This window comes from Dermacentor albipictus, unplaced genomic scaffold (genome assembly GCF_038994185.2).
Source record: "Dermacentor albipictus isolate Rhodes 1998 colony unplaced genomic scaffold, USDA_Dalb.pri_finalv2 scaffold_19, whole genome shotgun sequence".
NCBI classification, from domain to species: domain Eukaryota; kingdom Metazoa; phylum Arthropoda; class Arachnida; order Ixodida; family Ixodidae; genus Dermacentor; species Dermacentor albipictus.
Genome location: NW_027225573.1, coordinates 713,114 through 736,724, shown reverse-complemented (window position 1 = coordinate 736,724; position 23,611 = coordinate 713,114). Strand labels below are relative to the sequence as shown.

General features: G+C 46.0%; 1 protein-coding gene and 1 long non-coding RNA gene across 2 annotated transcripts in view; one reads left to right on the top strand and one right to left on the bottom strand.

Moving 5' to 3' along the window:
* LOC139052181 (uncharacterized) overlaps positions 1 to 23,611 on the bottom strand; it is a 170,212-nt gene that overhangs the window by 101,086 nt on the left and 45,515 nt on the right. The window lies entirely within an intron of this gene.
* On the top strand, positions 6,768 to 16,972 carry LOC139052178 (uncharacterized). Its single transcript, XR_011509769.1, has 3 exons — positions 6,768 to 6,885; positions 8,388 to 8,524; positions 16,784 to 16,972. It is a non-coding gene; the product is annotated as an uncharacterized lncRNA (long non-coding RNA).

The following is a 23,611-nucleotide window of genomic DNA, read 5'->3' as shown; positions in this document are numbered from 1 at the left end:
ACGTGACGGGAGCTGCTACTACGTGCACGATGTGGGTACCACAAGACGACGGGAACTGCCATACTACATGCACCACGTGCATATCAGCGAGGCGACGGGAGCTGCCATACTACGTGCACCACGTGGCTAGCACGACGTGACGTGACGGGAGCTGCTACTACGTGCACGACGTGGCTACCAGAAGACGACGGGAACTGCCATACTACATGCACCACGTGCATATCAGCGAGGCGACGGGAGCTGCCATACTACGTGCACCACGTGGCTAGCACGACGTGACGTGACGGGAGCTGCTACTACGTGCACGACGTGGCTACCAGAAGACGACGGGAACTGCCATACTACATGCACCACGTGCATATCAGCGAGGCGACGGGAGCTCCCACTTCTCCGCGAGGAATCAAGAATTCGACGCGGGTGGCGTCATCACCCTGCCTCGTCTGGTTCCTGCCCCACGAGGAGTCGCCTAAGGGATTTAAGGGAGAGCCGGCCCATTGTGAGGGGAGAGAGTCGCTTCCAGCCGCCCAGTCGGTCTGATGCGCTCTTGCAGCTACATGTACGCTATCATTCACTATCTGTAAATATTGTATAAAGTTTTTCGTTTCTTCCTCTGCGGAAAGAGTCCGTCTTTGGTCCTCCACCCCGAAGCCACAACAGTGGATTGCAAGCTGGGGGATCCGAAGCCAGATAACGCCCGCTACACCGCTCAACGGCAGACACGAGCACCACCAGTGTCAGCTACTTTGGAGGGGTTATTGCCCGACGTTTGCCTATCGCATCGCCAGACATTGTCGCACACGTAGAAGCTAATGACCATTGCTCAAGTATTCTGAAAGGGTTCTAGTGGTTTTGTGTTAGTTTGCTTCAGGACTTGCATAGATTTCCGGCTTCGGAAGCAAAGCTAATTTTGAGGCAGAACCAGAGACGAGCCGTCAGATCGCGATGAAGTTCAGGATACAGGACCTTCTTGATGTTTCTCAGGCGATGGGCATTGCGGTTGCCGCAGCAAGGCGAAAGAAAGCCATTCTTGACGTTATGAGGGCAAAAGAGGTAACTGATGAGTAAGTTGAAGATATTTGGGGGCAAATGTTTGAGAGGACAAGCGAGAAAAAAATGCGCGGCGAGGCAGAAGAAAAAAAACAGCGCGACGAGGCAGAGCAGCAGGAAAGGCGCGAAGAGGCAGAGGAGAGACAAAGGCACGAGGAGACAGAGGAGAGAAAAAGGCGCAAGGAGGCAGAGGAGAAAGAAGCGCGCGAAGAGCGAGATCATGCTCTTAAAATGAGAGAACTGTAAATAGAGCAAAGTCTAATCAGCTCGGCACGTTCAAATCCCCTTTCTTGTGGAGACGACACACCTAAACTGAGAATACAGGACCTGATGCTACCGTACAGGATAGGCGGTGATATCGCATTTTTTTCTCGTGAATTTCGAACGTACGTGTGAAAAGATAGGGCTCGACGAAAGCCTTTGCTCTCAAAAACTTTTCAGTTGCCCCTGGAGAGGCCGCGGAAGTTCTCGCACGCTTGTCTAAACAAGACTACAAGAACTATGGAGAGGTAAAAGCCGCGCTTCTTTGCGAATACCGCCTCTCTTTCGAGGCATTTCGACAGCGGTTTAGACAGGCAAAAAGGGGCAATGAGTCGCACACTGAGTTCGCGAACGAGTTAAAGTTTAACTTAAGAGAGCGACTCAAAAGTGCAGAAGTGCATGGCAACCACGAGGAGGTGCGTGAATGCATAGCACTGGAGCAGTTTTATCGAGTTCTTCCAGAAGTTAAACTTTGGCTGCAGGACAAGCTCCCAGAGGTACACCTAGAGAAGGCAGCGCAGCTCGCGGAGGAATATTACATGCGCCGAAACTTCCAAGAAAACCTATTCGGGAAGATAGGCTAGGAAAAAAGGACTATTCTGTAAAGCAGTCTTCTCCTCGCAGCCCAATTTAGCCGAATAAGAAATCATCTACGAGCGACCAGTTCAGCAGGGGAGTATCCAATAAGGCTGAGGTGGCGAGGGAAGGGCTAGTAGAGACAGCCCAGTCGGCTGAGGACGCTAAAGCTAAGGCAGACGTAGAGCGCGCGTTCGAGGTCTGGAGACCAATTATCTGCTTCTGTTGCAACATAGAAGGCTATATTTCCTCAAATTGCAAGCAGCAAATCGCGTTCGCCGGCATTAGCTATTCAGATCAATCTGGGGCTTCTCGAGCCATATATGCAGGAGGTCGTGGTAAACGGGAAAATGTGCAGGACACTTCGCGATTCCGCCGCTACCATGGATATTACTCATCCGTCATGTGTTTCACCCAAATACTATACAGGGGATTGTGCTTGGATCAGACGAGTCACAGAACAGCAGAGCGCGTGCTTGCCAGTTGCTAGGGTAACCCTCGAGGTCGTTTTTGGAAGGTTGCAAACGGAGGCTGCCGTGAGTCCAAGTTTACCCGAACTTATTTCATATCTTTTTTCGAGCAAATCGGAGCAGCTTTTAGAAAAGGAGGGCTGGTCGTTGTCTACCAGTCTCGCTTGCATGCCATTAACGCGATCGCAATTACGCGCCCTCTCAAAGAAACGCGACAGCTCATCTTCAAACGAAGAAACTGTCAATATAACGTCCTCACAGCGGCAGCCTAGGCCGGGAGAAACGACTGATGAAAAGCAGATGACTCAGAATTATGATGGATCAATTACGGAATCAGTGACAGTGGGTGAGGAGCCTTTCGAGACTCTGGAAAATGGGGCGCCTAGAACTGAAGTGGAAGGTTCACTGCTTAGTCGCGCATCCTTTTGCTGGGAGCAGCTTGATACGGTTGAACGAGAGGTGCTTATCGCGGCACATAAAAGTAGCCCTTCGCTAACTGTGCTGCAGGCTCATGTAAATGAAGGAGTGGCCCGAAAGAACATATCGTTCTGCACTAGGCCAGGTCTAAAGTACCGGAAATATCAGGATTTCAAGGGTCGGACATACAACCAACTACCCGTGCCAGAAAAGTACCGACCACAGCCTTTAGAGTTAGCGCATGGGAATGCTTGGGCGGGTAACTTCGGTATCAAGAAGACATAGGCTTGGCGAGCGCAAGATTTCTATTGGCCAGGATGCTTGAAAGAGGTTGAAACGCTTGCTGAGTCATGCGACGCATGTCAGCAAGTTGGTAAACCCAATGAAAATTGACAGAATTTCACTCGGAGCGAGACAGGGCAAAATATAAACTTTCTTCGCTCGCCTCAGCTGTGTCTTGCCTGGCCGAATGACTGTTAGGAATTGCCTTGCAATCTATTCTTTAGCTGTTTATTCTCTTTGAATGTGCCTTCTTTGAGAGCACCATTTGTGGAGGTCTGTATCCCGGACTCTTTATCGGGTGCGCGTTTCGTGTTTAGTACAAGAACCGTAATGGTGCTGTTGAGAGCACAGAGGGGGTTAGAGTGTTTGTTTTCATGGAGTTTGGTGTGGCGTTGTGGAGAACATAGGGAGGGTGCTCACTTTCACCGAAGTGGTCAGCGTTGATTTTTGGTCACTCCGTGAGCTTTCTCAGATCCAAGCAAAGGGGCGGTGCTTCCACGGGAGCTTTTCTGGAAATTCTTTCAATGTACACTCTAAAAATTTTCACACCCTTATGGGTGTAATGCGGGTGTATTCATCTTTTCACCCTTGTAAACACCCTTGAAACACCCTTTTTTAACGGAAAAGGGTGTTCAACAAGACAACACCCTTGGAACACCCCAGTCTTTCTAATTTACACCCTAATTATAAGGGAGTAAGTGAACAAGCTTACAGTATATGATGAATGAACATTGCCAGTTAAGGCGTTGATATTGGCTGTACATGAAACGCGCGCTACCTGCGCTTGAGTCAGGTAGCTGGAATGATTAGATCGGGCCACCTAGGCAGCAGCGCACTGGCTCCGAACAGTGGTCAAAAATGAAGTTTCCCTCGAATGTTGATATCGAACGGATGACACTAACGCGCAGACTTTGCATAGCCAGATATCTGCAAAAGGCTTCATATGATCAATAGCAAAATATTTACAATGCTGTCACTGAATACTTAAAGGTGTGCAACCAGTTAGACTGGGAATGGTTAGGAGTGAGGGGTAACGGTAAATAGCTCACCAACTTACGGTTCGTAGATGACATTGGCATACTCAGCAACGCTGCAGACTATTTGCAACAAAGGTTTGAGGAACTTGTCGAAGAAAGTGTAAGTCTGACTGAGAGTTAGTATGCAGATGAGAAAAGTAATGTTCCGTAGCGTGGCGAGAGAGCGAATGTCATGGTCGGCAGTAAGCCTCTAGAACCTGCGCAGAAATACGTTTATTGAGCTTAATTACTCGCAGGGGCCTCTGATCAAGGAAATTAACAAAAATAACACATTAGCTGGAGACCTTACGGCAGGCATTACTAAATCATGACCAGGGAGCTTACTGCTAACCATAGCTTTCTACCGTTACTAACGTATGGGGCCGAAACTTGGAAGTTACCAAAGAAGCTTGGGAAGACGTTGAGGACCGCGCAACGAACGATGGAATTAAAATTATTAGGCATGATGATAATAGACTGGAAGACAGCGATGTGGATTAGAGAGCGAACGGGAATAGCTGATATTCTGGTTGAAATTATGAGGAAGAAGTCGTGCTGGGCAGACATTGCAATGCGTAAGGGAGAGAACTGCTGGTCTATTGGAGTTTCAAAATGGGTGCTAAGGGAAGGAAAGCACAGTCGAGGACGGCAGAGAATAATGTGGGCGTGATGGATTCGGGAAACTTGAAAACACGTGGAACCAGTTGGCACAAGACAGGGGTATTGGAGATCGCTGGAGAAGCTTTCGTCCTGCGATGGACGTCAAAATAAGCTGATGATGATGATGATGATGTGACGACATGCATGCTAGCTTCGCGGCATATCTTTCATGTTATGTCATGCATGCGTGTCATGCACGTTCTAATAGCTCGATTTGCGTCGATAGCGGGGGGGGGGGGGGGGGGGCTAGTAGCGGCTTAGCCAAGTGGGGCACACCGTGCACTTGTAACGCTCACTAACAATAAAATTTTTGCTGCTATGGCAATGGCCCCGCTCCTTCACCCTCCACGGTCAATTGGGACCCCCCCCCCACCTTACACGAAAAAATTTTCTGGTTACGCCACTGTGGCGAGGGGGGTGTAAGATTGCTCTAGACCCCTCCCCCTAACTTGTCAACGGAAACGGGGGACGGGAGGGCAGCTGCTGCCGGGCCGCAAACCTTAGGCAGCCCAATTAACGGCTGCATTTCCCTTTGGACGTGAATACTGCATTAATACCATTACACTGTAGGAATCGTGGCTGTTCGAGGGCATGCGACAATAAAAAAAAAACACATACAGCCATCAGAAAGTCTTAGCTTGAGCAGATCTTTGGGAGCTGGGCAAGACTCTCACAAAAGAAAAAAAGCTTGGCACCCCTCTTACAGGCATTGTCAACTCTGGGTCCCACCGCTGACTGTACATTTCCGGTGAAAAAATCACACAGGAACTCCTCTAGGATTTGTCTAAGTGTGCGTAAGCATTGTGACTCTTCCTCATCTACACGCAGTCCATGTCGTTATCAATGTTATGAGACTTGATCCGACAAGTATAAGCGACAGCGTTGCGGCGACACGGGCTGCTCTGGTCGGCAGCGCAAGCAAAGTACTGCAGGTGGCGGGGCCAGGCGCGCTGGTGACGTTCCGTTCGTTTTGAGCCGTTATCGCTCTTTAGCCCTCCTCATCCGCGACGAACCATTATCAACCGTTCTCCGGCGGCGGCTGCTTGTGGCATGTGCCGCGCGAACCGTATCTTGAAAGCGAACTGCATTGTGGACAGAGTGTGCCCACTGCTGAAAACTTCACGCGCTGTGTTCTCACCGTTTACTTCGCTTTGAAAACAGACGCGCGCACACCTATCTTGAAAGTGATCTGCGGAAAGCGCATAGTGCGGCATAAGCTGAAAGCTTCGTGAGCGCAGTGTTCTCGCCGCTTCGGTCGCGTTGAGCGAGAGGTAGCACGAAGGTGAATTCACTCGCTGCTGCGGGTTCTATTTTGAAAGATATCGTGCGGTACGCACTGACGGACGGATGGTTTTTCTTGTAGGGGAAGTATAGCAATGCTTACGTTATAAAAAAAATCGCAGGGTTCGCGAATTTCGCGATAAGAACCAACACCAACCTACTCCCCCACCCCCCGCTGAGCGATGCCGTCTTGATCGCCCCCTCCGAACCCCGGGAAAAGAGACACTACCTTTCTATCTCAGTTGAAGAAAGGATGATGAAACGTTAACAACGACAATAACGGCACTTCCTAACGAGTTGTCTTATGGCCTCTGAGATTTGCGCGCGAAGCTGGCGCGCGCGAACCTGAGAGGCCATAATTGGCCGCTTATAGCATAAAAAGACAAAGACAATGCCAAACGACACAGCTAAAAATTCAAACAAAGAACTGATCTTAGCTGTACTGTTTGGGGAAAAGAAATAAAAAATTAGACAGCCGCAACACACGCCACTAAAGCCGCCACCGCCGGCGTAACGCGGAACCAACAGTTGGCAACATTCATTCGCGCGTCATTGCTTCGTCCGCTTCGTCTCCTCAACGCACGGAGGAAGGAAACTCCGTGCCTCAACGAGAGCCGCCATCTTCTCGCGTCTAACGTTTCGTATAGTTTTGTTCTCTGCAATCCGCGCACACAGCGCATTGGTGGCTGCACGTCTGCTCGGCGTCGCAATGCGGCCTGCGTCATTTTCTGGTGCTCGCGCAATCGGTGTGAAATATGTCGCATGTGAAATGTTTGATAGAAGTGCCTCACGTCCAAGTCAAGCCGCCGTACGGGTGTATGGCTGTGCGCCCCGTTCTCGGAAGCGTCGACGGGTTTCCGGCATGCGGATTTCAGGTACGTGCAAATGCGTTTCGCCCTCCTATTGAGCTCCGGAGCAAAGCGTGCAATATTTCATGTGAAAGATGCAGTGCCCGTGATCATGGTGTGAATTTCGAGCGGCAAACGAGAACTTTGGCACTTAGAGCACACCGCGGCTGCTAAGTCAGCGTGGAAATTGTTTTACGTTACCGTAGTATGTTGCTGTCAGTCTAACCTGCGGTTTGTGGACAGCTAGCCCATTGACTTTTGCTTGTGGCAGCGATAGGTATATAAATGGAAGCGATAATAATTTTCGAGAGCAGAGAGTTTTTTCGCTCGATGTTTGGTCGTGTTCATGGCGTTATGAAAGCTAGAAAACTAACTGGCTTGATCGTGCTTAGTTCCAACTCCAAGAGGCGTAACGTTGGCGCTGTATATGTTTGTTTTCGGTGTCACGAGTACCACTTTCATGCTTTTGTTGAATGAGAGTGGTAGCTGCTGCGTGACGTCTGGGTAGAACACAATAAAAGCAATTTCCTCACTCATACGTATGCAATGTGAGGTAGCAAAATTTCCAGCGTTTTATTCGGAGCGTAAATATCCAGTATAGTTTAGTAAGAAACTCAAATTCTGTGTTAGCTTAGTAGGCGTGAAACAAGTGAAACTCGCATTCCGTTTTGAATTGTTCGCCCAAACTGCACCGCCCCCAGATGCGTCATCGGGTAATTGACAGTAGCTTCGCTACGTGAGTTTTTATGCGCCTATATTGCCCGGTTAAGTATCCTGTTAATTTATGCCGACGCTCGTTCATCTTGATTTTAAGCGGTTACTATCCCCGAGTACCGGACGATGCCAAACTTGTGAGGTGTAGCAAACGCGGGAAATTCAAAGTGGCGTGGCTGCAAGTTCCTGTTTTTACGTTTCTTGCATTCAAAGCCAACAGACACACTATCACTGATTTATTTCCATTTCTGCTGTACTTGATCAATCTAATGCGACAACTGCATTTGCTCTTTAATGTTCTCCATTTACTGTGTATTCAGCTTGGCTGCCGCCCTCTCTTCAGAGGATGCCGCTGTGATAGCTCTTTCGTATAGCACATGCCTCTAGGCCCTTGTGTTTCAAGGACTCCGGCGGGGCAGCAGTGCTCCAAGTAATTTTACCATCCTATATATTTTCTATTTTGTATCATTCTTCCACGATGGATTTTAATGTTAATAGTATTCGTCATTAGTCATCGCCATAATTTTATAGCACGTAGATTTTACGCACTTTACAGCGACAATTTTTAGGCCAGTTTACAGCCAAGTCACATCTTCCATAATACGTCGTCAACATTACCACTTGTCATGGCGCTCTTTGGCCAAACCTGGCCCTTGCGCCATAAAACACCACACATCATCATCATCAGCTTGGCTGCCAGAAAATGCTTGAATTTCTTTCAGTATCCAAGTGACGAAATATTTCACTGATGGCCGTGTGTGAAACACGCAAGATGACAAAACTGATAGCAAAATGATGAGATATTTCTTTTATAGCGTTTGGACTCGACTTTTGGTGAGGATGTCGATCGACCTTGGGCCTGGTGACAGCACACCCGACATCGCCAAAGTGCAGCCTATCAGTTGAGTGCCCCCAAATGGACCATCAACATCGGAAAATGAAGCAGAGCCAGGTAGGGGCAATTTTTACTTTGGAACAGAATACTGACAGCTGCCTCTTTTTTAAGAACTAAATAACATATTTACAAACCAATCCTTTCTCTTTGTGCAGCCTACATAGAATTGGTTTTTGCTTGTTATACAGACCTTCAGAAAGCAGTTCTTCTGAACCCTTTTTGCATGCACAAATAAATAAAGAGGAGTGCACTTTCTGAAGAAATTGATGGTCTGAAATGTGCGTTCGACACACAGTGAGATGCAAAATAACCAACAACTTTAAAGCGGTAAAAAAAATTTGAAACATGTTCTAACATCATAACCCGCCTTGGCATACGGATCTAAATATAACAGCAACGGAGGTGCATGCAGAGAAGTGTTTGTAATTGTTTGCAAGATATGTACATTGTCTAAGAAATTGTTTTTATTTATTTGGAGCTTTTTGGTGCCATGGCAGTGCAGTAAAAGCTCAAAATGATGCCCCTGCTCCTAATAAAGCACCTTTAGATTTTAAAATTAAGTTATGGGCTTTTACATTCCAAAACCTAAAGTTTTGGGAACCTGGTTTCTTTAATGTACACCTGAATCTAAGGGCATAAGCGGTATTGCATTTTACCCTCATTGGAGGGCAGCTGCCATGGCCTAGATTGAAGCTGGGGCCAGCATGACTGAGCAGCATGGCATCATAGTAAGTGGGCTATAACACCAGGTCAAAATGAGAAATACTGATTAGATCTACCAACTTCTTGGCTCACAAGCACTTTGCACTAAGTTAAAGGAGTATGGAGTACTGACAGCGACTGTTTATGTACCAATTTCTTTTTAGGCTGACTCCATTATTAAGGTGTGAAGCTTCAATTAGTCAAAACCAGCCTAAATTACAGAACCAGCTCAAAACACGCACCATGTATAGCTGGATTTGGACATGCAAATGGAGTCAATTCATGTCGCCGAAAATGGAAGTGGCAGTCACACTATTTCATGCATTTTGCCTAAAACATAGTCAATAATAATTAATCAATTTCTAAAATATTCTTTTCAAAAAGTTTTTTTCAAGCATGGAAGGAGCCAAATGGTGTTCAGGTGCACGAGCGGTTAGTTGCATGGCACTTCTTGCATGTGTTCACTGGCTTCTTTCAAGCTTGAAAAGAAAAATTTGTTGCACCTACTGAACAGTAGAAAACTGGATTGGGAATTTTTCAGGATGCTCTACAATTTTCGCACTGACACTTTTGCTTTGAATAAAATGTTTGAGCAGTTAAATAATTGTTAATAACTAATTACCTAATTAGGAAAAATGCAAGAATTGGTTTCACTTCCTCAAAATGATGACAAACGACATTACCTCGGTACTGTCCAGCTACGTGGCACTTGTACATATTTAAAGTTTGAGCATGTCATACAGACCACCTGGTAAATACAAGGCATATATAGAAGTGGCCAAGTTGTGTGAGCCAGCCATGTGTAGCGAATCATGAGAAACAGCCATGTTTCTTTGACTTAAGGGCATAAGATTTACATGCTCGACACCTTGTATCAGTGTGCTCTAGGCCTGTTCGTAGTTTAGCTGCTACATAAACGATATTTCTCCACGTGTAAGCTCATATGCATCTTTCAAGTATATTGCCTCATGTGTCCAAAATAGACCATCTTCGCACTTCCTTCATTATGTCATCTGTTGCTGTGCTAAATTTTTAACATGCAACTGCACAAATTTTCATCTAGTTTTCATATTTCCTTCTTGTTTGGTGGCTTTATTTCTGAACAAGATGTTTTCGGTAAACCCTGTTCTACACAGCACTACACAGCATTTCTGCCTTGAGTGGGAATTTTTTTTTTCAGATTGACAATAATACACCTTCCCTGGGCAATGTAAGGCATTCTACATAACACGGCCCTGCAATAATGTTTTATATTGCATTCCAGCATCATGCAAAACTGTTTACTTACCAGATTAGAATATGTATAAATGTTGGAAGTAACAGAACTGGAAGAAGCCAGCAGATAATGAGGCCAAGGAAAGCATACAGGAACATGTTTTAAGTTTTTTATATGAAGTATAGAAACGATAAATTCTAGGTAAGTGAAAGTGGATTAAAAGATATCCACCTGTGGGTGGGGAACGGACCCATAACCTTCACATTACGCATGTGATATACTAACCACTGTGGAACTACGGCCGTGTTCGAGCGTCGACAATCTGAGGGGCCATTGTGGATGGTTGAATGCTGCCTCGGTGGCACAGTGGTTAGTGCATCGCATGCCTAATGCAAAGGCTGTAGGTTCGTTCTCCCCCCATGTCTGGTTGTTTTTTTTTTACCATTTTCATTTCCCTTTATCATTTCTACATTTAAATAGAAAATTATAAATGAGTTTCCACGTGCCTTCCCTGGCATCTTCCAGCTGTGATTCAGAAAAATTTTGGCCCTCAGTATCCTTTCTTCTTGTTTCGAAGAACAGGAGCTTCATTTTAAAAAGAATGAATTCATCTTGTTCAGCATCTCAATGTGGTCTCAAATCTTATCACAGCACAGCTGTGAACTCGCCCTGTACAAAGCCTGCACTAAGTAAAACAAATCACAACATGCAGTTGCTGCCACGTTGAACTGGTGGAATGAGTAGTGAAATGCAGCACCTCCTGAACTAGTTCAGAAAGTGCAGGTTATTCAAGTGGAGATTATATAGTAACAGAAGTTGAGTGATTCTGCATTACATTCACGAAATATACTTCATGATACTTTTCCATTTATTTCCTCAGTTATTAAGAATCCCTTTTGCATTGTTGGACAAAACTACAGAATGCCAACATATTTTCTAGCATTCACTGGTAGTGTAGGGGTTGAGGGACGGACTTCGGGATGGAAACCCAAAACTTGGGAGTGTTTATTCTACATTATGTACAGGGAGGTGAGCGTCAATTAACATTCGTGCAGTCATTACGGGCCGGCAGCAACTCGGACGCTGCGGCCCGCGGCAAGAAGTTCGAGAGAGGTGAAACAGGGAATCAGGGCATGTCCCAGAATGCTCAGGTCTCTCTGGAAGGCTTCTTATAAACCCTTCGAGCACTGTAAGTCACGTCATGTTTCACCAATGGGAGAGTCCGCTCCGATGACGCCACTTTCAGCCAATGGTAGGCGCCCGTGTCGCGGTGTCGCACCTGGCGGCTCTCTGCGGTCTTGCCTCGCAGACTGGCAATCCACTTCTTCTAGGCTGGAGAAGGAGGGGGGGCGCTCATGCTCCATTGTCGGAGGCCCACCTGCTAATCCCGGCGGCGCACGAACTTGTTGGCACGTGAACTTGTTGCCTTAAACTTGTTTGCTCGGCCGCTCCTCTGGAATGTGCTTTTCCTGCTTCTGCATTCCTCAATTAGCTGTGCTGCCATCCGATGTGGTCTGGGGAACTCGAAGTAATCGCAGGAAACAGCTCCATATCTAACAGCTCGTCCTCGCCCCGGTTGTTCTGAATGGCCGGTGAACTCAATTCGCTGGCCATGAGGAACGCTCAAAGAAGCTGCAGGGTACTGGGGTCGAGCCTCGTTTGACAACCCTCGGGATCCTGGACCCTGGAGAACATACGTCAAACAAACCAAACAACACAGCGCTGCACCACGCGTAAGCGCAGGCTCTTCACCCCTGACTCGCCAGACTATTACTGAGTCAAAATCAACCCTGATCTTTTATTTCCCCAATTTCGACAAAACAGTTCCAACCACCCTTCAAAACCGCTATCCATTTCTCCCCGAATGCCGACAAGACCAGAGCACTATTGTTGTTGCAAAACAAAAGGGTCGTTGATGATGCAAACAACAAATGAAAACAGCCGAACATAACTTAAGTGGCCTAACTACACGAACAGCATGTTTCCAATCTATCGCAGTGGCGTACTTATCGCACGTAATGGTGCCACTGGACAATCTGGTCAACCTCACAAGTACGTAATCACAAGCGCACTAGCCTTGTGGTCACTAAACAAAACGCGTACTTGCGTTGTAGGCAAACTTTTCACTTACGCTTACTCACGTTTCTTCCCTGAAAGTACTACAGGAAACGTGACATAAACGAACAATTAAACTTGCGGGACTTACACACTCCGCAGAACCCTTAAAATAATGCGTCTTTTCATAACTCGTTCCACGCATACTTATTAAAGAAGTCAGAATACGGCTGCCCTCAACATACACGAGCAACCCAGTCATAAAACTGCTTCCTTCCGTCCACACAGGACACGCGCTAATGGAACTAAGAACGCTTCTCCGTGCAAATCATGCACTCACTGAAAATCTACGCGTTTAACCTTAGAAAATTCAACACTTAAAAAGAAAGAAGGTTAAATAACACACACGCGCGTTACGATAGGCCTCTCAACAATAACCTTGACCCTCAGGTTACTCATATACACAAAAAGGAAAGCCTATATACTTATTAATGAACACCTCGCGAGACTACAGGTTTACATAAAACGCATCTTTCAAATCTCGAGCTTCTCGAACGAAAACACAAACAAAGCTCATACCTTTACATATTGAAAGAAATCTTAGTCTCAAATCGCGAAAACATTCCGATGCTCAAAAATAAAAAAACAAAACACTCCATTTCTACGGAAGGGCTCTTCGCCTCCCTTTCCAAACGCTTATGTCTGACTCATACTCTGAGCCGTCCTCGCGGTGGTCGCGGCTTGAAAGCTACTCTGGCTGCCGAGAGACAACAAAAGGGCTGATTCACTATCAGCTCCCCCAAGACGTTACGGTCTCCTGCCAATTTGCGTCCCCGCGCCCCGCTTTCAACACAAGCTCGATTGACCGCGTCGCTACTCCCCACCTGGTCTCGTCCTGCCACCTTGCGTTTCTTCGAACTGCACGCTGAGCTATGAGAAGAACTACGGAACGACGAGGAGCTTAACTGCCTCGTGCCCTTTGTCCGCGTCCGTGCAGAACATTCTTCGCGGTCCCCCTTTGACCTGTGGCTCGAACGTTTTGGATGCGTCAACATCGTCCTAGACGACCGCACCTTCTTCCTCGCGCCCTGCCCATTTGGGGTTCTTGCCATCTTTGGCGGCGCTACATTAATTACCGTCTTTCGGTCTTTACTGCGCTTCTTTTTACGGCGCTTTCTCTTCGCACTCACTTTTATGTCGCCTTCTCGTGCCTCGTGCTGGCCGGTACACATTTCGTCGGCCCGGATCGGTCTCTTACCCGCACAGTCTGAGTGATTTACATTTAAATCAACCCTCTCTCTGCCTCGACTGGCGGACAGCTCAACCGACTCTGGCACAATGCAGCAGGCTTTACTCGAGTTAGACAACTCGCACTCTTGCGAACTGCCCTCTACTACATTGCCCAGCGCACGCTGTGCATCGGCACACAGCCCGTCGGTATCGATCGCTGTCTCACGCGCACAGTCCGAATGATTAATAACTGAATCATCCCTCTCTAGGCTACCTAGACTGGCGGAGAGCCGCACCGATCCCTGAACAATGCAGTTGTTCTCTCGTGGACTACGGAGCTCGCCATCCCGAGAACTACTCTCAACTGCATCGCTCAGTTCGCACTTCACTTCTGCACGCACATCTGACCTGACATGGGTGCTCGCTTCTGTTGCGTCAACAGTACCCTTTTCTTCGCTAGCAACCTCGCTAACATTACCAGCGACGAACACACGTGGTGACTGTGCCAAATTGTTCGCAGCTGGCCTAGCTGTCTCTACAGTCATCTGTTGGCACAGCACCTCGTCGCTCTCCTTGCGGCCTTTAACGGCCTCTGTTGCCACTAAGGCATCGTTATCAGCTAGCCTTTTCCCTTCACTTATCAATCGGCAGCCAATCTCACAGGCACTACTCTTTTCGTCGGCTTCTGGCGAAAATCTGCTAGATGCTTCCTCATTCTTTCGCTCTGTACTACCTACAGAATTCTCAGACAGCCGTTGTCTCTGTGCCAATAACTGATCACAATACTGTAGCTCTTTGATCAGTGCTGCCTTCTCTCTCTCATACTTTTCCTCTCGCTCACGTTCGCGTTCATTCTCACGTCCGTGACGCTCACACCTAAGAGTAAGTTCTTGAAGCTCATGCTTCCGTTCATTCTCGCGTTCTTCACGCTGACGCTCACTCCTAAGCTCACGACGCTCTCGCAAACGTACACGACGCACACGCTCCCGTGGCTCCTGTATCACCTCCCAAGCAAGCTCAATGCTTTTGTCATCGTTGCCACTATCTTCAATCGCCTTTATGATAGCTGGCGTTTTCATCCGTTCGTCCGCCTCAACTCCCAAATCGTCGCACACCAACAACAAGTCTAACCTCGTCAACCCTCTAAGATCCATGGCAGCTGCCCCGACAGGTGGTTAGAACTGTTTTCCTTAAATAATTTGTGCAAACACACAATGCAACAAACTCCCGATTCCCAGAACTATCAAAATTGAACACACAACCTTTGAGTCTGGCGAATCATAAGGAAAAAAACCACGCGCTCACTTACGGTTGCAGCACCCTGCCATCCGGTTCATTTGTCCGCTGTTCCCGGCTCCTCCGGACTCCCTGGGTCGAAGGCTCGCTCCTTCTTCGCTACTCCCAGTTTCTTCGGACCTCTTTCGACGAAGGCTCTCTTTTCTTCGCTCTTCCCGGTTCCTTAGGATCTCTCTCGACGAAGGTTGATACGTAGCGCTGCCACCAGCTGATGCATTCGGAGGCGATCCCACCGCTGCCACCAGATGTAGGGGTTGAGGGACGGACTTCGGGATGGAAACCCAAAACTTGGGAGTGTTTATTCTACATTATGTACAGGGAGGTGAGCGTCAATTAACATTCGTGCAGTCATTACGGGCCGGCAGCAACTCGGACGCTGCGGCCCGCGGCAAGAAGTTCGAGAGAGGTGAAACAGGGAATCAGGGCATGTCCCAGAATGCTCAGGTCTCTCTGGAAGGCTTCTTATAAACCCTTCGAGCACTGTAAGTCACGTCATGTTTCACCAATGGGAGAGTCCGCTCCGATGACGCCACTTTCAGCCAATGGTAGGCGCCCGTGTCGCGGTGTCGCACCTGGCGGCTCTCTGCGGTCTTGCCTCGCAGACTGGCAATCCACTTCTTCTAGGCTGGAGAAGGAGGGGGGGCGCTCATGCTCCATTGTCGGAGGCCCACCTGCTAATCCCGGCGGCGCACGAACTTGTTGGCACGTGAACTTGTTGCCTTAAACTTGTTTGCTCGGCCGCTCCTCTGGAATGTGCTTTTCCTGCTTCTGCATTCCTCAATTAGCTGTGCTGCCATCCGATGTGGTCTGGGGAACTCGAAGTAATCGCAGGAAACAGCTCCATATCTAACAGTAGCAAACATGTCAAAACTTGTTCTAGTTTCTGGATTGCCTCTTTAGCCGTTAACCCCCAAGTTAATTCCGGAAAAATGTACCGAATTTTTCACGTACTCAATTTTTCGGTGTCATTCTCATTCTAAAAATATATTACTTCATTGGTCTCTGGTTAGAAATAACAGAAAAATAGGAGCTGCTCTTGCGGACAGCTTTCCCTCAATGCCGGCTGTAACTCATCTTTGACAATAAGAGCAGCGTAACATCGGGCAGAAAAAGTGCGACTCGTCATTGGCGATATTGGTACTGCCTCCAGTCACTAGTACAGCTTGGGATCAATGGTTAAATGTTGCGACTTTGTTGCTGCCCAATTTTAATTCTGCAGCTGTTACACTTGGGTGTAGCGTGTGTATGTACGTGTGCATGCATTAAAATGATTTCACGCTAGAGCAAAGCAACTGTAGTGCAGAGAGGCATTAATCATCTTTATATATTTGCTTTGTAAAGATGCACTAAGTTTATCTTTTGCAGTATAGACTTGGCGCTCATTCGCCAAAGATGCCCTTGTGCTACTAAAACCTATCAATTAATTCGCTTTCGGTCTGTGAGTTTTAATTTGTTTTTCTTGAACTGTGCAATTCCCACTCACTGGACTGCATGTCATCTGAGGTGTTCCTTTTTCAATCAAGAATGTTGAGGTTGTGTTTGTGTAACTCGATTTCTTGCCTCAAACGAGCTTGTGCAAACTGACCAAGCTGATAATTCTACCTGCTTATATATTAAATATGTTGCGGTTATGAACCCTCATAATGAATGACACACAGTATAAAAATTTTATCTAATAAAGCAATTTAATGAAATTTTTCATGTTTTTCGTGTTCATGTTCACTTCTCTACTTTAGTGTCCTGTCTGCATGCCTCACCTCTTTTTTTGCATATTAAATATCGTATAAACTTAACCATGCTTTTTTACCACAATGCAGGGGGAAAAGGTTCCGGTAACACCATGCATTCAGTATGGTGGCCCAGATGTGCATGCAAGCAACCTCCTTCATGTGGACCAAGAACTACTCTGCAGTGTCTCGCAGACTTCCATGCGAAGCCCTCAACATTCTCGTCTCAGTAGAATGGCTGCTCATCTATCTGCGTGTCCATCACCAAGACGGCCAGTTGTAAAGCTCCTGTACCCGTTTAAGAAAGCTTAATGATTTTTTTTTATTTAGTTTTCGCGGTTGGCCGTAGAATCTTGACATTTTTTATGTTTCTAACATTTTTACCTGGCACAAAGTGGTGCAATAACTTTAAACCAGTGTAATGTGTTTAAATCATGCTCACTGTAATGCCTATCTGGTTTTGTTTGTGTTTAAGAAATTTGAATGTCTGATGAGGTAACGGCATTTGAATTTGTCATCGTGGCTCGTTTCAATGAGCTGCTAAAAAAATAAGACGCAAAACTTATCACACGCCAGTTGTAGAATTTTTATTTTCATGACTAGACTATACACGTTTCAAAAGATGGAAAGTGTGGAAAAAAGCCTCAAGAACATAATCATCCTAGGATTGTCATGTCCTTACAACTCTGCAATGACTAATGCCTCATACATCTTGGGAGCACATTGGTCGCAATGCCTACAGGTATACTTGATAAGAGAATAGCATGCACTCATTTGAGATTTGCCACGCAGTTGATGGCTGATGGCTTTTGTTTGTCGTCTTCATCTTACTTCTATGTATTCAATATACATTTAGATGGGCTGCGGTTTTTTGCAGTCACCTATATATATATATATATATATATATATATATATATATATATATATATATATATATATATATATTCTTCGTTTCAATAAAAATTTAGTTGAGAGTTAGCGCTCATCCTACCTGCTTCTGGTCTCTGTCCGTGTCACTTCGTGCTACAATCCAAGATCATGTTACTGTACCAACTCGCACAACTTTCTATCCTTGTGTTAAAGACACACTCAGACTTGTTCTTACTTATGTGACCGGTTATTTTTGTGCTTTATAATAAGATGCAGTGCTTTTCGAATGAAAACATGTAATAAATAGTTCGTAGTCAGGCTACTTAAAAAAACTGTTCTGCTTAAAATTTAATTGAGCAAGCTTGTGCCCATTATTTGGTGCTTATGTCTTTGTATTGGTATGGTTGTACTCCCTATTTTCCTTTTTACATTTAAAATGTGCAAACATTATTATGTAACCATTTCTCTTTAATGAAATGAATACTTTTCTTCTCACATTTCGTCACAAATTTTACAATGATTTTGTTCAATTAGGTAACCTTAGACTAGCTGATTGTTATTCTGGTAGCTTAACTTACAATGCCTGTGGTATATTCAATGCAAGCACATGGTGAAAAGAAACTAAATTATTGGTTATAAGCAGGTCACTGGCAGTAAATGGAGCATACATATATTTCAGGAAATAGTACATGCTTATATATTGAACAGCATGCACAGCTGCACATGCTGTTTTGTTCGTAAATGCTGAAACATTAATCGGCGTGGAAGCACTTTGTTCTTTGGCTTTCAGTGCTACCTTTAAGTCATATGTTAAAGTAATAGTAGAAGCATCCCGTGGAGATAAATGACAACTTTAATGAATAGAGGTATAAAATGTGTGCTTCAAACGGCAAAAAACTGCTTGACAGGCAAACGTATGCTTCTGTAGTACTGCACTTGTTACCGTCGCCAGTCCATGCATTGCTTGCGCTCAATAGCATTCAATATGAGCTACAACAACGAGCTGTGGTGTCTTTCCCTCCTCTTCGAGCTGGTGTTGCGAAAATTTTTGACGAAGAAAAGTGGAGGTTTTTAATTATTTCTGAAATGCATGTAACCATGCTTTTGGCTTTGTGCTGTTTCCACGGGGTCATAAGTACTGGTGCACCAAGGTGCCGGAGATGCTGTGTCCTTAGTGCAGCGCGCATTGTTATTGCGCTCTGCATCCTGCCGGCAGTGTACTATCACTGCAGAGGAAGATTACGAAAAGCATGGCCTGTGTGCCTTGCTGCAATGGCGAAACCTTAAGTTGTTTGCCTGAAAGGGACGCACATTATGCTACCAAATGACGGACCAGAAGCGCAATACGAGGACGCCTCACAGATTCTGGCTCATACTGAACAAGGTAGTACCATAGCTAAGGCTAGGCAGCATTCACAACAGCTAGTCTGGCCATTAACTACATGGCTGTAGTGAACGCTAAAATACTTGCAGGGATAACACCCTTTTGGAAGGCTGTTGTCCCTGCTACACCCATATTGAAAGGGTGGTGTCTGTGGTTACACCCCATATAGAAAGGGTGTTGTTTTGTTTTACACCCATAGGTGAGGTGACGTCATACTAACACCCCTTCTTTTGTGGGGTGTTAATTTGCATCCCGTTGCTTGGGGTGTAGCAATACACCCAAAAAGGGTGTCACCCATGGGACAAGTCATTTACACCCTTAAGGGTGTTAAAATTTTTAGAGTGTACTTGAAGTCGACGCTGATTGGGTGGAGAGAAGGCGTTTTTGTGCAGAAATCAGGCATTTGTATTGGCTCAAAGGTTGCCCCTATTCTTAGCAATATTTACCTGAGTAAGGTTGACAAAGACTTGGAGAAAGCCCTAGGTGATAGCGTTATCAAGATATTCCGTTACGTTGATGATTACCTAATTTTTTTGCAATAGGGAAGAATTCGATTCCGCTGGTACCTCAGTAGGTGAGCAATTTAAGCAATTTAAACTTTATGGAGGGGGATTAAAGTTTACCAAGGAATTTCCTCAGCGACGCGTAATTCAGTTTCTCCCCAATTCCTTGGTCTTCGAAAAAAATCATGCTTGTTGGCAGTACTCCCCAAGATCTTCGAAGCCGTTACTTTCAATCCAAGCATTCCAAAGTAGTAAAAAACAGAATTGCCATGTCGTGCCTTAAGTCTTCTCTCACCAGATCCTGCATGCACAAAATCAGCGCCAGTTTTAATGCGCAGGTCCGGCGTTAATTAGAAGCAGGTTATCCTAGTGTAGCAGTGGCACTGTGGCTGAGCGCCTAAAGAAGTCGGTTTCGAGGGGGACGGACGTGATTACAGAAAGCAGTAATAGCAAAAAAAAAAAGTAGTGGCTATTCCATATATTCATTCAGAGTCGCACAGGCTTAAAAAAGTTGCAAGTAGATATGATGTTAATGTTGCTTTCACTGCTCCCAATAAGCTAGGTAATACCCCTCTCACACGTACGCGGCTAAAGTCCTTTTAACTCCCTTCAACCAAGGACGTCTTTATCTCGAGGGAGATGCGCGCCGTGTCACACGGCAGTCCTTTAGCAAAGGAAGTTTAAGGAAGTTCCTAGCGAAAGGAGATGGAAGATCTCCCTTGCAGACTGAAGGGAGTGCTCTTGTTCCCAGCGTGCTTGAATTTCGAGTCAAGAAATCACCGTCATTTTTATTCATTTCATTTTTACCAGCAATTACCAACAATTATAACCGGCACAACCAGCCACAACCGCGCGAACGACACGAGTAGGCAGGTGGTGGCTAGTAGAGCGGACAAAATCGCTGTGTATGAGATAGATAGATAGATAGATAGATAGATAGATAGATAGATAGATAGATAGATAGATAGATAGATAGATAGATAGATTAAACTACACGCGGTGTTGAGTACATGCTCGTTTTTTTTTTGTCGTTACGATAGCTGACATTTTTTAAAATGCAATGCATCAATAATTGTATCTTGTAAGAACAGACAAGTAACCAAAACTTTTTAGCAATATATAACATTTTTTCTTTCATGACTGCGTACGAGGTGAGCTGCGCCTAATGGGCCCCCAGCAGCAGCTTCCAAAAGCTCGCTTATATGCCGTGTGACACGGAGCTAACTCCGTTGAGGTGAAACTCCCTTGCGGTCCTTTAAGGGAAGGAAGTTTGAAGGAGATCCGAGTTGCCCGTGTGAAACGGGTATAAAATATGCGCTGCCGTACAGAGGAAAAAGGAGCAGGTAAAAGGCAAAAAAACGAACAGATATTTTCCCAGTGAAGCACAATAAGAACAACAGTTTTACTGACTGTCGTATGGGTGTTGTTTATAAAATTACCTTTAGCTGAGGCCAGTTCTACGTAGGGCAAACAGGACGGTGTATCAATCAGAGGCTACCCGCCGTGGTTGCTCAGTGGCTATGGTGTTGGGCTGCTGAGCACGACGTCGCGGGATCGAATCCCGGCCATGGCGGCCACATTTCGACGGGGGCGAAATGCGAAAACACCCGTGTGCTTAGATTGAGGTGCACGTTAGAGAACCCCAGGTGGTCAAAATTTCCGGAGTCCTCCACTACGGCGTGCCTCATAATCACAAAGTGGTTTTGGCACGTAAAACCCCATATTTTTTTTTAATCAGATGCTAATGGAACATAAAAGGTCGTTAACCGGTGGATCGCCTTCTAATCTTTCCTTACATTGCCAGGATTGTAACTGCACGCCAGAGTTAGATGAATGCGCGATATTGTACACGCATAAGAATGAAGATACGCGTCTTATGGAAGAGGCATTTCATATCTATAATGGTGGAAGTGCGTGCGTGAGTCAGCCTTCGATTACTTTGCATAAGGAAGAGATTAAGTGCCTTAACAGTTATCTCTCACGTAGACCGGCACGTGTACCCGACTGACACGTGGCGTTACCATTCCTGAGCTTGCGCAGATGAGTTTTGCGTCGTCTTTCTTTTTCGCCTAAGTGCTCCTTTCAGTTGATAGTCGGCGTTCGTGTTGTCCAGTTGTCTTCTCTTGTGTCCTGTCTGCACGCCTCACCTCATTTTTTGCATAATGAATCCTTACCAACTAGCTCAGCTTTAAAGAAACTAAATTATGGGGTTTAACGTGCCAAAACCACCTCCTGATTATGAGGCACGCCGTAGTGGAGGACTCCGGAAATTTCGACCACCTGGGGTTCTTTAACGTGCACCTAAATCTAACTACACGGATGTTTTCGCATTTCGCCCCCATCGAAATGCGGCCGCCGCGGCCGGGATTCGATCCCGCGACCTCGTGCTCAGCAGCCCAACACCATAGCCACTGAGCAACCACGGCAGGTGAAGCTCAACTTTCTGTCGTTCTACACTGACAAATTGTTTTCGATGCGTCAAGTACGAATCAAGCCAATGCAGAATTGATTCGTTCTGTAGCATTCTTTTTAGCTGTATTGTCATTTCTTGTGTGAAGCGCGAGCAAAGGCTTTTTCGAAATCTAAAAAAAAGCATATCTGCCTGCCCACCTCGGTCCAAGATCACCAGTATTTCGTTATTCAAGTGAAGCAACTGCGTAGTGGTCGGAAAGCTGCGCCGAAGTCTGTGCTGAGTCTCACTAAAGAAGTCATTGTTTTCTAATAGGGAGCTCAATTGCTTACAAAGAATTGGTGCATTACGTAACAAGAGGCCCAGAACTTTCTTGTTTGCTTTCTGTTGTAAACGCAGCGCTTCGCGTCTTCATACTTTGGCAGTGCAAAGTCTAAAGCAGTTTAGTTTAATTAGCCAGTTTTACAGCGAAGCTGTCTACCTCTACCATCCAAGAAAATTTTCGTGTCGTTGGCGTGGCAAACAAAAAATTCTCATACGTGGGCCAATCCCGGTGATAGTGCAATTCCGGGCCGAACCGTGGCGGAGGTGCAGTTCGCCATTAAGGGGCCCAAGTACACAGCTTCGCTGCTCATTCTTCATCACAGAGTGGAATGGCACTGAATTCATTAATGTTAGCGTGATAGCTGGAGTTAAGGCAAATATGAAAAGCGATTTGTGTGAAGCCTGATGGCGTTGTTTACGTCCCGGCAATGCTATTTACCTACCCATTTAGTTTTGCATACATGGCTGACATATGTAATTTTATCTATACGCCAAGCTTTGTATTGCTTTACAAAATAAAATTATGCGGTTTTACGTGATCTGATCATGAGGCATGCCGTAGTGAGGGACTCCGGAATAATTTGGACCACGTGGGGTTCTTTAACGTACACCTAAATCTAAGTACACGGGAGTTTTCGCATTCCGCCCCTATTGAAATGTCACCGCCGTGGCCGTGATTCGATCCCGCGACCTCGTGCTTAGCAGCCAAACACCATAACCACTAAGCTACCACAGCGGGTTGCGTGTGCGTTGGTGCGAAACTTGCGAGAAGCAGCGCAATGAGAGGTGAAAGCGTGTTGTATGTGTACTTTCCATGCCCGTTGATCCACGGCGAGATTCTCTACAAGGCTGCCGTCCATGGCCTCTGATATCGCCCAACTTGGACGTGATGTGCCTTCACACGTAGTTTTCAGACGCACCGGTAGGTGACGCTGCCATCACAAAACTTCAGGAGTAATGGTGCCAGCGCTAACGTTCGTAAAATCCATTCTGCACTTAAAGTCAGACAGCTTGCTGGATTGGAAATTAACCAAAGGTCGGTAGGTCAGTTGGTCTAGGGGTCCATGGAAAAACCACAAATGATTCAGTGCAAGCGGACATAGGTTGCGCCTTTTTTGAAGTCAGAAAAGCGGAGAGCAATATTAGTTTTGATAAGAGACTGATGAACATGTACGGCTAATGCACGGAATAAATGGACGGCTGAAGTGCACAAAATTTGTGCCTCAAAAGCATAGTTAGAATTGAGAAAGAGGTAAAAGAAGTAGGCAGCCAGGTACAGGCTAATTGAAAGTGTAAATACTCAATCAGGAGTCATGAAAAAGAAAATGAAAGCAAGTGAAAGCGAATTGGATGCATATACAAGAAATACAAGAAAGAAATTTGAAAGGAAAATAAGTACGATAACACAAAAGGCAATGCCTTGCTAT